The sequence below is a fragment of the Sylvia atricapilla genome, chromosome 4, assembly GCF_009819655.1.
Source record: "Sylvia atricapilla isolate bSylAtr1 chromosome 4, bSylAtr1.pri, whole genome shotgun sequence".
NCBI classification, from domain to species: domain Eukaryota; kingdom Metazoa; phylum Chordata; class Aves; order Passeriformes; family Sylviidae; genus Sylvia; species Sylvia atricapilla.
The window spans coordinates 27780966-27792757 of record NC_089143.1 but is presented as its reverse complement, the minus strand read 5'-3'; the positions used below and the strand labels follow the sequence as shown (position 1 = coordinate 27792757).

The window sequence follows — 11792 nt, the reverse complement described above, 5'->3', positions numbered from 1 at the left end:
AAATGGGAACTGCTTTTTGTAAGGAAAATAACGATAAGGATGCAATCTCTGAAAGATACAGATTGTTCTGCAGAGGGCTGTTTTCTTATCTTCTGGACATTCTTGGGGAAGAGAAAAGAGTCAAAAAAAGTGCTGAGGAAGAAGGAAAGAGATCTAACTGCCAATAGGGAGTGATGAACAGAAAGGGTGAGAAAGGACAGTCTTGGAAAGGGGCTAGAAAGTAAAAGACAACAAAGGAGGGGAAAAACTGAGGGAGGCGAGGGGGAGGGGATAGGGAGAGGAGAATGTGTGAAACAAAGGTGAAAGAAAGGGAAGAAGAAATGAAAGTGAGAAGGGAAGAAAGGCCACAATCAAGGGCTGAGATGAGTACGTTTAGTTCCTATTTTATTTATACATTTATATTCCAGTCAGTGTTTGGTAGGTGTCTCTAAAGGCTGTGATTTATTATAATTTTTCCTTTTCAGCCCTGCAGAGGAAGGGGCAAAGGCCAGGAGGGGGCTGGATTCTTTGCCTAGGGCACAGCAGCTCCTTAGGCTGGCCCTGAATTCAGAGAAGTGCTAATGCTCCCTGGAGCTGGAATGCAATTAATTTTCTGTGGCACAATGTTCCAGAACCAGCATATTTGGGGAGGCTCAGGTTTGTGATTGTAGGCTACCCTCAGTCTATGTCTGCAAATTGCAGCTGCGACACCAGCTCTCCACACTGGGTTATTATTTCACACATCTGGGGTTTTGACCTCAAAATGTTTGTTTGAGTGACGTTTTTGCAAGAGAAAAGGGTGAGCATCTCACTTTATCCACATTAGTGGTCAGTTCAGCTGCCTGGCCAGAGTCCACTTGAGTCGGCAGCAAAATCTTCTTAACTTATATCTGGATGCTCTTTATTTATTTATTTTTGTTATTTTATTTTAAATTAAATTTTGTAAAGGTCAAATTTGGAGATTTTTATTTTTTTCTTTTTTTTTATTTAAGCAAATACTGAGCAGAGACACTGGATGATTTAGAATAATCAGTTTAAGACCACATGTGACATGTTGCTGTAGCAGCACACTTTTTCCATGACAGCTTGTTGTATGTCACAGGGACATTTGTCACTGATCACTCAATTATCCACAAATTACAGCTTAACTTCATTTACACCATTTCCTTGTAAAAGCCAGGGCAGTCCCCTGGAGCAAACAGGCCCCATCTCCTGTCGTACCATTGCAATCAGTAGATTATTGAAAGCCAAGAATGTAACTCACACTTATAAATATTTTTGCTTTAAAAGACTTTACTCGTATCTTGAAGTAATGGCAATGCTTTTTGGCTGCTATGCTCTTCAGAAAAAAAAAGCCTGTGTTTTTCATCACTGGCCAGAATTTTTTGAGGGGATTAAAAAAAAAGACAAACATTTTTTTCATGTATCTCATTTACTTTTTCTCTCTGAAACTGGAAATCTGGTCCAGGCACTCATCTACCACCTGAGCTGCCAGTTCAGCTATTACCCAGCTGCTGGAGGATGCATGAAGGTATGGGAGGGTGACAAGATTGTCTCAGATAGTGCAGAGTAACTTCTTACCCAGTTCATTTGTGGTGGCACTTTTAGGAAGTCTAGGGTTGAGAGACTCACAGGTGGGTTTGGACTTTGCTTTATGCTATGGTTAGAGCTTGTTTTGAGGTTCCTGGAAACCTCAAGCAGCTAGGCTGATATTTCCAGAGCTTTTCTACATATTCTTTGACTACTATGTTAGAAATGTAACAAAACAGCTCACACTTAAAGTATATATAAAAGTACAGGCCTGCATCTTTTCCCCGGGGCAAGAGGGCAAGTAAAACCTTCCACTGACTACTTTTACTGAGGGTAGTGCCGCTGAAGAAGGAGCAATGCCCTTTCCTTGGGATCCTGGTCCAAAACCTTTCCAAAGCAGTGACTAATGAGTTGTTACCTCTATACACTATACTACCTTTTCCTGACTCAATTAGAAAAAGAAGAAATGATTGACCAGGACTCAATCCATTCCAACCTCCATTGTTCAATAAATAATTGAAAATGGCTGTACCAGGGAAGTATGACTTCATGGTGTTTGAATAAGATATGTTACCCTGTGGAGGCTGATGGAAAGAAGATAAAATATACTGAATACTATATATTTAGACCATTGTTTGGTAGGTGAAATATTATTTCCTAGTGAGTCACTGACTTTGCTTGTGGATCAATACCATGGCACAGAGGCAATAATAGCACATAGCACAGCTTGACTCCTCAGGAGAGATTTGAATAATCTCTTTGCTGGCATGGACACTCTGGCAAGAGCAGAAGCTCTCAAACTGCCCTCCCTGAGTAACTGGTGACGCAAACAGTGCTTTGAGGAAGGTGCTGCAGAAGTCAGGGTTTTGTCTGGGGAAGGATGGGGAAAACATTCTCATCTGGAAAGCTGGGTGGTCCCTGTCATCTGCTAAGTGACTCCAGAGCACAGCTTGTGCTCACAGGGACAGCCCTCTGCTCCTTCTGCCACCAGGTGTTACCAGTCACATGCCAGGCTGGAGCCCCAGATCTAGACTGTTGTCCTCTGCTGTCACTACTGGAGCTGTTTAACTGAGGGACAGAAGAAATTGTCTCTCAAATCCAAATAGTGAGAGGCTTTGCAAGTTGGAAAATCCATCTTGGACTCTTCCAACCACCACTGCACTGTGAGAAGGCCAGGTGTTGGATAGAGATACGTTCTTGTGTTTTCCCAGCAGTGTGCTACAGCTCCCAAGGGTGCAAAACTCTTTAAACAACTGCTGGACCAGCAAACTTTTTTTTTTTTTTTTTCCCACAGATTGAAGCCAAAAGGCAGTGAGGGCTGATGAGCCAGACACAGCCCTCAACATTTTCCCTATGGAGGAAGAGCTTTTTCCTGAATTTTTCCTCCACTGGCTTGTGGAGGTTATGCAGGTTCTATCCCAGGGAAGGTGGTAGGACCTTAGCTCTGCTTTGGTTGCAGCTGGCATCCTGGGATTCATACTGCACCTGGGCAGGGCAGGGCTGCTCCTGACCTAACATGGCACTCTGTGGGAGGCAGATGATCCAGAGTGGAGGTTTGGGGCTGGCTGTGGGGAAGGAGGGTGAATAATTGCTGACACATGGCTCTTTTCTCTCGCTCAGCTTGGCTTTTGGGCCTGAAGGTACTCAGTGCATGGTATCATCTGAAGGGTGAGTGCAATAGCTTTGAAAGAAGCAAAGAAAGTCAGGCAGGGAGCCTCCATAAATCTATCAGAAAGTTAAATACTGTAAAATCTCCATGTTGTTTACCAGCTGTGCCTACAATGAAGACAGAAATAATCCTGGTAAACATGACCTTTGATCAGCAAGGTGGAGAAATTAGGTCAAGCAGGTTTTTGCTTAGCTGAAACCATAAGCTGGGGATGAAGAGAAATAAAATTCTCTTCAAAAAATATATATTAGTCTGAGGGTTCTACAGAAAACTGCTGTTCAGCAGCCTGAGGCCAATTTGCTGCTCTTGCAAACCTTCCTTGCACTGAGCACTGAACGCAGAGGGCAAAGGAACATGTGCACACAGCATAGGAGCAATTGCCTGCTCCACGGACTGGGTTTTGATGTTTAAATTACATTACAGGGCATGCTCTGGCAGGCTTTCTGTATGACCTTGGGGAAGCCCTTCTCCAGTTATCTCCACCTGCAGAACAGGGCACAGTCCCTCCCGCAGCACGGCCGTGACGCCAGGCATGCCCAGGGCACACTCTGCAGAGGAGAGGCTGCTTCACTGTTGGCACACACAGGTGCACACCAGGGCCAGTGTGTGCCTGTCATCTCTGCACTGCACCAGGGGTCATGAAACTGCCGTGGGGCTCCTCCTGAGTTTGGTCAGTGAGCTTCAGCCACATCCAGGCAAAGCACAGAGCCAGGGCTCTCTGTGCAGGCAGGGAGGGATGGCACCGCACCCTGTGCTTTGGGGGAAAAGAGCTTAGCTCTGTGAAAACACACCCTGGCTCTTTTTATTTACACCAGCAATGTGTCCTCCTGAGACTGGCATTAGTTCTGTGGTGTCCCAGTAGGATCCTGAGGTCACAGTGAGCCTTGGTGCCTTCCAAACACCTTATCAGCACTGCTGAGATTCAGGCTGCCCCCAGGGGGAATCAAGGCTCAGCAGGATCATCTGTAATTAATGGATAAAAGGATCCTCAGGAGAACTTGTCATATGGAAAATATGCCACCTCAGAAATGCAAATAAATAGCTGGTCAGCAGTTTTGGGTGGGGCAGGAAGTCCCTGCCTCCACCCTCATCCCTGACCCTTCTGTGGGGTCTACCGACCTGAGCAAAGACTTCCCAGTCTGAAACAGGTGAAGAAAAGCCCTCATCCTCCCTGGATATTATTTTACATTTGATGACAATATTTACCAGACTCCAGGCTTTCCTGCAAGCAGCAGTTTAGCAGGGCCCGCAGATGTGTGAGCACTCAGGGGGTTAAATCAGCAAATGGGTGACATGATTTTACGCCTGTGGGCGGCTTGTTCCAAAGATCAGCTGCTCTCAAAGCAAAAGTAAACTAACAGTGTTTATTATGAGTCACTTAAGCAAGCAAATTATTAGTAGAATCTCGTCTGTGGTTATGCGAGTTGGGACCTGAGGTGAAGGTTAATTATTTTTCCCCCATTAAGGAAAAAAAAAAAAAAAAAAAAAAAAAATAAAAAAAAAATAAAAAAAAAAAGAAAAAAACCTGAGGTGCTTTAGTAATTGGCATGTGAAGATGCTTCCTGCACCTATCCGAGAGTGCTCAGCCTGGGCGTCTCTGGTGCTCCTGGAGCTCGCAGCGCTGCTGAGTTAAAGAGGATGTGGATCTAATTTTGCACACCGAGGGCTCAGCCCCAAACCCCCTGACATCCCGGAGAGTCTTTTCATTGACTTCAAGGGGCCCACAGTCGGGCCCCATGTGAATGGCCGGGGTCTGCCGCAGGCAGCAGTGGCTGTGGGACAAAGCCTGCCCTCCGGCTGCCCTCCCGCCGGAGCTGAGTCACTGCTGCCACCAGCCTCTCAGAGTCCCTCAGCCGGCGGCGTGAGGGCTGGTCATCGCGGGAGCCTTTTCTCGGGGCAGCACCTTGTACCTACCTGGCGCTGGGGTCTGCCCGGGGACCAGGAGCCCAAGAGCAGATTGGGAGCTCAGAGGGGATGCTGGGCCATTTCCTTCCCTCCCCCCTGTTAGGAGCATGTTTCACCCCATGGGAGGGTCTTCTCCATTGAAAGGAAGGAAATAACCCCTGAGGACTGAGCCTTTTCCCATCTGGTGCCTGGGGTTGGGGCTGTGTGAGCAGAGTATGCTGGGCCTGCTCTTGCCACACCACCTTCCCTGTCTCCAGACCAGAGCCACAGCTCATCTGGATGCGTCCAGTGTCCCTGCAGACACCAGCGCAGCGGCTTCCCGGCTGTTTTGGGCTGCTGTGGCAGCCAGCTGCTATTGAACTCGTCCTGCTGTGTGAGTGCAGCACAGGCTCTAAAGAGACACACACTCTTGTGGGGGGAAGGTGGCACAGACACCCCAGGGCTGCCCCAAGATACCCAGGGCTTCTCAGCCACTGGTGTGACCAACATGAGCAGGAGAAGGATGGTCTACAGGCAGAGATGGTCTGCAGGGTCTAAACACCCCACCAAGGCTTGGGAGGAAACGAGGTCTTGTCAGCTTCTTCTGGAGAGGCAGAGAGGCTGTGGGGCTGGGCTGAGCTAGGGTACGACAGAGGGAAGAAGGAAGAGGCCCTGTGAGCCCATCCCATGGCAGAAGAGCCCAAGTGTGATAGAACTGTCCAGGCTCTGCAAGTTGTCCCAGCGCAGTGCTTACCCTCAGTGCTCAGTAAATAAACAACAATAAAACAATGTAGATGTTTTCTGCATAAGGTAATAGAGTGTAGGTCTCTTGAGTCGAATCTGGAAGCAGTTTAACAAGGCTCCTCGGAGCAGTGGCTCTGTGTTGCTCTCTGTTTGCAGAGCACCATGGTGCTATTCACATGATTTTTAATGCAATAAAATTACACAATAATGCAATACAATAATAATAAATTAGAACAGAGATGGTTCTCAGACATACCAAATGAGGAAAGGCAAGGTTTTACTCTTGCAGTCCCAGCTCATTCCATATCCCTGGGCAAACTGCTAGATTTTTCAAAGCAGCCCTGCTAATTTCTTTTTCCTTCTTTCTTTCAGTCTGCCTTTTTAGGCCACTTTGGAATCACAGTTCTCTTTGGGAAAACAACGTCTTAGCATCCTTGTGCTTTGCTTCCCTCACTAGTGAATGCTGCAGAGGGAATTATAACTCTACCACTGCACGAGACACCATACTGATAAGTGTAATATTAAATTGGGGCTTTGCAATTCATTTTCCCAAGGTCCAGCAGAGACCCCTCAGCAGGAAATAGGTGTTGTCTCTGTCCTGGGAGACAAGATAGGAAATGTGAATTTCTGAGAGCACAAGCCTGGTGAAGAGCTGGCAAAATATACTTGCAGCCCAGCTACAGAGCAGCCGGCAGCCCTTGGAACTCCTTGTCCCGGGGAGTTACAACTCTTTGCTTTTCCTGCTTGGTCCCTGCCAGCAGTGGGAACTCCTTGATGCCATTCCCCAGAGCAGGGGGGAACCCATCAGCTCACAATCTGGGTACCACGACCTTCTCATCCAAAGAGATGTTCCCTGCCCTCGCTCCTTTCCTGGTCCCTAAAATGTCTCTATCTCAGGGAAAAGCAGTTTACCATATCAGCAGTCATGTTCAAATTCCAAGGCTAAGCACGGAGCATGGAAGAGAGAGGGGGCAAAAAAAAAAAAATCAGGTGCTTCTCATAAACAATCAACCTGATTCACATGCAGCTCAGCAGCTTTTTTGATGGCTCAATTCCAGATTTCACAGCTATTCAATAGTTCTCTTGTGTAGCTGATCCTTGTCTTAGAATTCAGCACAACTCAATCCATTTTCCCTTTTCTTTCTATAAACACCCCCCTCCTCCTCTTCCCCTCCCTTCTTTTTCTTGATTTACATCTCTAGGGAGATGGGAATGTGAGGGAGAAGCTTGTAGCCTTCCTTCCTGGGGGGCCTTGAACTGGTGTCCCCTGTCTCAGGTTCCCATTGTCCGCGCTGCACAAGCCGCAGCCCCTCTGCACTCCAGCCCTACTCAATTGGAATTTAAATGCTTCATGATTGTTGTCTCACAGAATAGGAAAGTGCTGCATTAAAGAGTAAATTACAGCAGACAAGTAACTGCCTTGGGAAGGAGTGTGAAAGGAGAGATGAGACCAGCACAATGCCCGTTTGCAAAAGAGGTTTTTCCAAAGATGAAACAATCTTCCTGGTCCGGTCTCCTAAGGATAAATATGATGTGGACAGTGTGGATATGAGGCTTTGTCTGAGAGGAGAAGTGCAGCATGCTCAGGCCAGAACAAGTCCACAGTGTTCAGCTTGGACTTAGATATGAATTGTGTCCCGGAGCCAACGGATCTGGATCTGGGCTTGACATCTGGTTTCTTACACGGGCTCAATCCAGGCAGCTTAACTGTGGTCCAAAGCACTAAGCAACTTGCAAGGAAATGAAGAGAAGGGGTTTACTCATTTCCTTGCTTTTGTTGCTTTCTAAGCACAGGCAGAATGTTGAGTTTACTCGTGGTATCTCCCACTTAATGCTGAGACCACCCTAGAGATCATCATTCTCTCCTTAGCCCCTCTGGTGATGACCATTTGTTGTTTAAACAATCTGGTTGTGCCACTGGTACCCTTTCTCCCTTCCCTGTGCTCTATCTACTCCAGACCTGCTTCTGTTTAATCCAGCCTCCACTTTAGTCACCACTGGGACATCCACATCAGACCCTGAGATATTTTTCCAGGTGAGATCTCTATGAGAGCAAGATGCTGATCCAAATCAGCCTGGAGCTAGCAGTACCCTTAGCAAAGAATTATTTTCTTGCCTGAAGGACAAATTGTGCCCTGCTAGCAGTAGAAAGCAGCCTGAGACTTCTTATGAGTTACAAGGATGCTTACAGCTCCATTGCTCGTTTGTGTAAGATGGGGTTTCTCCACCAGGAGTGGCAGAAAAGAAAGGCTTTGACATCTGAGGAAAGAACAGGAACTGTTAAAATTATGATTAGCATTCATCCAGAGCATCTGAGGGAGAAACAAAAATGAATTAGTCTCAGTGGCTCAGCCACAGTGCCAAGATCAGAACAGAGACCAGCCACACAAAAAGGGAGCAAAATTCAAGTATTTACCCTTGAGAGATATTGATGACATCTGTCTCCTTAACATTTTAGTCACCTTTGCAGAGCCTGTCATATTAATAGAGGATTCATGAATTAAACCAGCCAGGTGGTATAAAGCATAGGTCACAGAAGCCCTAGGAAAAGCATAAAAAAATGGCATGTTCAGTGAGACAAGAGAAAAAAAATGATCAGGAGAGTTTCTCTCCCCTTTGCTCAACAGCATATGCCTTTCAAAATGTTCACTGAAATAAGGTGCCATGGACACACAGGAAAATAATGTACAAATAGGATTTAAAAACGAAAAAAATCCAATGTGCACATACACAGAGGCAAGCAGGCAGCCACACAGTCCTTCTGGCTCATGGATCATGGTGTGCACTTTCCCCTGAGCCAGCTCTGAGTGGCTCCTGTTTAATTACCTCTGGAACCGCTGGAGAAAAGGCTGTGCCAACAATTCTCTTTTTATTCATTTGAAACTACATGTGAGAAATGCCCCTTGGCTCAATGTTGAAAATTAATGTCTCACTGCTGAAATACATTTTTTTTCTTAGGTTGCTGTGGTTTTTTAATTAGTGATCATTCTGAAATGAGGTTTTTCAGATGACCTTCACCAGGACTCTGATACTTCTCCTTGCCTTTGCATGTTGTGAACCTTAATATTGTTAAAACTGTTATTGATAAAACTGGCTCAAGGAATGAACACAACCTGCTGTTACCAGTGAGAATATTCTGTATTTCACTCAGAAGTGGGTCTACTTTTGGACCCAACAACCAGGTGCTCTGCAGAGCACATCAAGAATTGCTGCTGTCCCACAGAAGTGACAGCATTTTGTCCTTCTAAACTCAACTCTACATATAAGTTTTGCAGGGAATAATAATATTTTTAAATGCCTTTTTCCTAATCAGGTGTTCTAGTTCTCTTGACTTGCCAGACTCAACACTATGTTGATTCAGGGTCCTGTGGCCAAAACCAAATTCTGCTGAAAACAATAGGAAAACTAGGCTTGGAATCAACGCACATACAATGCAAAATACTTTGCTCTGAGGACTTTTGAGGACACACAGCATGGTGTCATCAGAGGGCTGGCATCCTTTGAGAGGCCTGCAGCCAGCTCAGGGTGTGCCAGCACCCTTCCATGGCCATGCCACAGACCTGCTCCCGTGTCCCACAGCAATGGAGCTCTGCTGTGAGACCACAGGTGAGGAGCCTCCTCCAAGTATTTGGAGAACTGCACTTTTCCATGCTTCTCCCAAGAAGACATGGATCAGGACAGGAGCCAGCCAGAAGATCTTGGGATGGAGTAGATAAGTTGAGGTCTCACTCCCTTCAGGCATTTTCTCTTACCAGAGACAAGACAGCAGCTTTTGGCCTGCTCATGTATTGTCAGCAGTGCTGTGGCCATATCCTTTGGGCAGGTGAGACCTGGCTGTGGTCCATGAGGGGATAGCTGATGGTGCCCAGAGGCAGGCCAGAGGTTGTAAGCATCGAGATCCCTCTTCCTGACATGGCACAGGGGCCAAACTCCCACTAGCAGAACGTCCAGCCCCTGTGCACCCCTTCTCTTCACTTGCTCCAAGGTCCTTAAATTTCCCTCGTTGCCCTAAAAAATGCCATCTCTTCTCAGGTGTGCCCTGCCTGCTTCCAGTTGCTCCAGTCTTGCAGGATTACAGGCAAGCAATTTGCACAGATGTCAATTAAACCACTCCACTGCTGCCCCCAGATTCCCACTAGCACTGAGAGCACTGGCAAAGAGCTGCTGCTTCTTCAGTGGTGTCTGCTTCTCCCTCGCAGGCAAATGCAAACACCAGGCTCCCAAGCACCAGCCCTCACTTTGAATTTCTCTGCTTTGCCTGCTTGTCTTCCAGCTCTTTAGCATGTCTTGAATGTGGCTTATTGTCCGCTAATAAAGAAAAGAGCATTGCTCTCCAGCAATGGCAAGATCCCAGCTTTCCTGCCCTGCTGCAGAGCCAGTTCCAGTCAGGGAAAGCAGCTATCGCTGGAGGTTTTAAATTAACCAGCACTCCCCCCACCCCAAACCCTCCTGTTATATAATGCTCTCCTTCCTCTCCTTTTAATGAAAACAACCAAGTAACTGTCTATTTTTACTATGTTAGGGACAGATCCAGCAGCCCTAACTTGTACATGCCCGTCTGGAAATCAGTGGGAGCTCTGCCTGCATGGGAAAGAGCTGCAGGGCCACGATCAGGAGTGACTAACATGAAATAGGGCTCCCCAGTTCAGTCTGGGAGAGGCCAGAAAAACATGGGCCACAACATGGTGCACATTTTGCAAGTGACACTTGGTGTTAGCCAAAATATACATCAATATGAAGGAAGCGTGTTGGTAAAAGGCACATTCCTTTACCACACCATTACTGTAATATCCCAGTGCCTCCACGTTAATTTGTTCCCAGGAAATTCCATCATCACTATTTCAAGCTTGTGGCTGTTCAAGCCACTCAGGATGATGGAAATTACTCTACTCAGGAAAACAGAATAATAAAAGCAGTGATTAAATTTGCCTTTATTCTTAGTCTGCACACCCTTATCAATCTCTGCTGAAATATTTTTTAGTATAGAAAGATTCCAGTTATGTTCTTAATAAACTCTGAAAAATCAGCCAGAAGGGAGGGTGTTTTTTTTTTTTTTTTTTTTATTTCCTGCAAAGTCCAATGAATAACACTGCCCCCAAAGAAATCCCCACAACTACATGATTAGAAAGGTTTTTATTAGAAGGGATACTCTGCTCCAGAAGAGCTGAGCATATGCAGTGGGATCACTGCCAGACTGAATAAGACCTGCCTGTGCTAGCCCAGTGGTCAGGGCATCTGGCCATTGGGTCTGATGCAACCAGCACTGACTGCTCCTAAAAAGAGCAATCGTGGGCTTACCTGCTGTGTAAAAATTGTCCTTCTCAGCTTGGTAATTAGACCTTCCTGAGCCTAAAGGATCATATCTCTTCCAAAACACATTGTGCATCCAGACCTTACCGCTCTAGCAGTTATTGATGGCAAGAGTCATGTTCAACATATCCACAAACCAAACCCCCACCCCCCCAAAAAAAAAAAAATTAAATTTAACACTACATAGATCTGTCAGTGTTTTTTATATGGCAGCAGTTTCACACTTGAATAAATATCTCATTCTGTAATACCTTTTCTGATTACAAATGAAGCTACAAAAAAAAAATCAAGCCACTGCTGCAGCCCTGTGCTGTCATCCTGTCCCAGCATGTGTCTTGAGCATCCATACATGCAGTGGAGATTACCAGAGTCTGTTCTCACATTCCCTGTGGCAGTGTGCTTATCTTATATTTTTTAAAAACATGGCTATTTTTGCATGGAAAAATAGAGCTGAAAACCTGTTCTCCATTTGCCAGCTGACAAGTGACTTATCTTTATGGGCTCTATTGCTGGTGGGTTTGGCAGGGTCCTGCCTTCACAGAGAGCATCACAGACACAGGAGACAGCTCTGAATGAGGGTGCCTGATGTGCTCGTACTGCTGATTACTGTGTGCAGAAAACCTTTCCCTACACGCTGGGAGGCTGAGGATGAGTACAGGATTTATAAGTTTTGCAA

The 11792-nt window shown here is 46.1% G+C and overlaps 1 long non-coding RNA gene across 1 annotated transcript in view; it reads left to right on the top strand.

Annotated features, from left to right (window-relative positions):
* Positions 1–4440: 4440 nt before the first annotated feature.
* Positions 4441–11792, top strand: part of LOC136359907 (uncharacterized) — an 87730-nt gene continuing 80378 nt past the window's right edge. Inside the window, exon 1 of the long non-coding RNA XR_010743374.1 lies at positions 4441–4708. This is a non-coding gene — a long non-coding RNA (uncharacterized lncRNA). The remainder of the gene's footprint in view (positions 4709–11792) is intronic.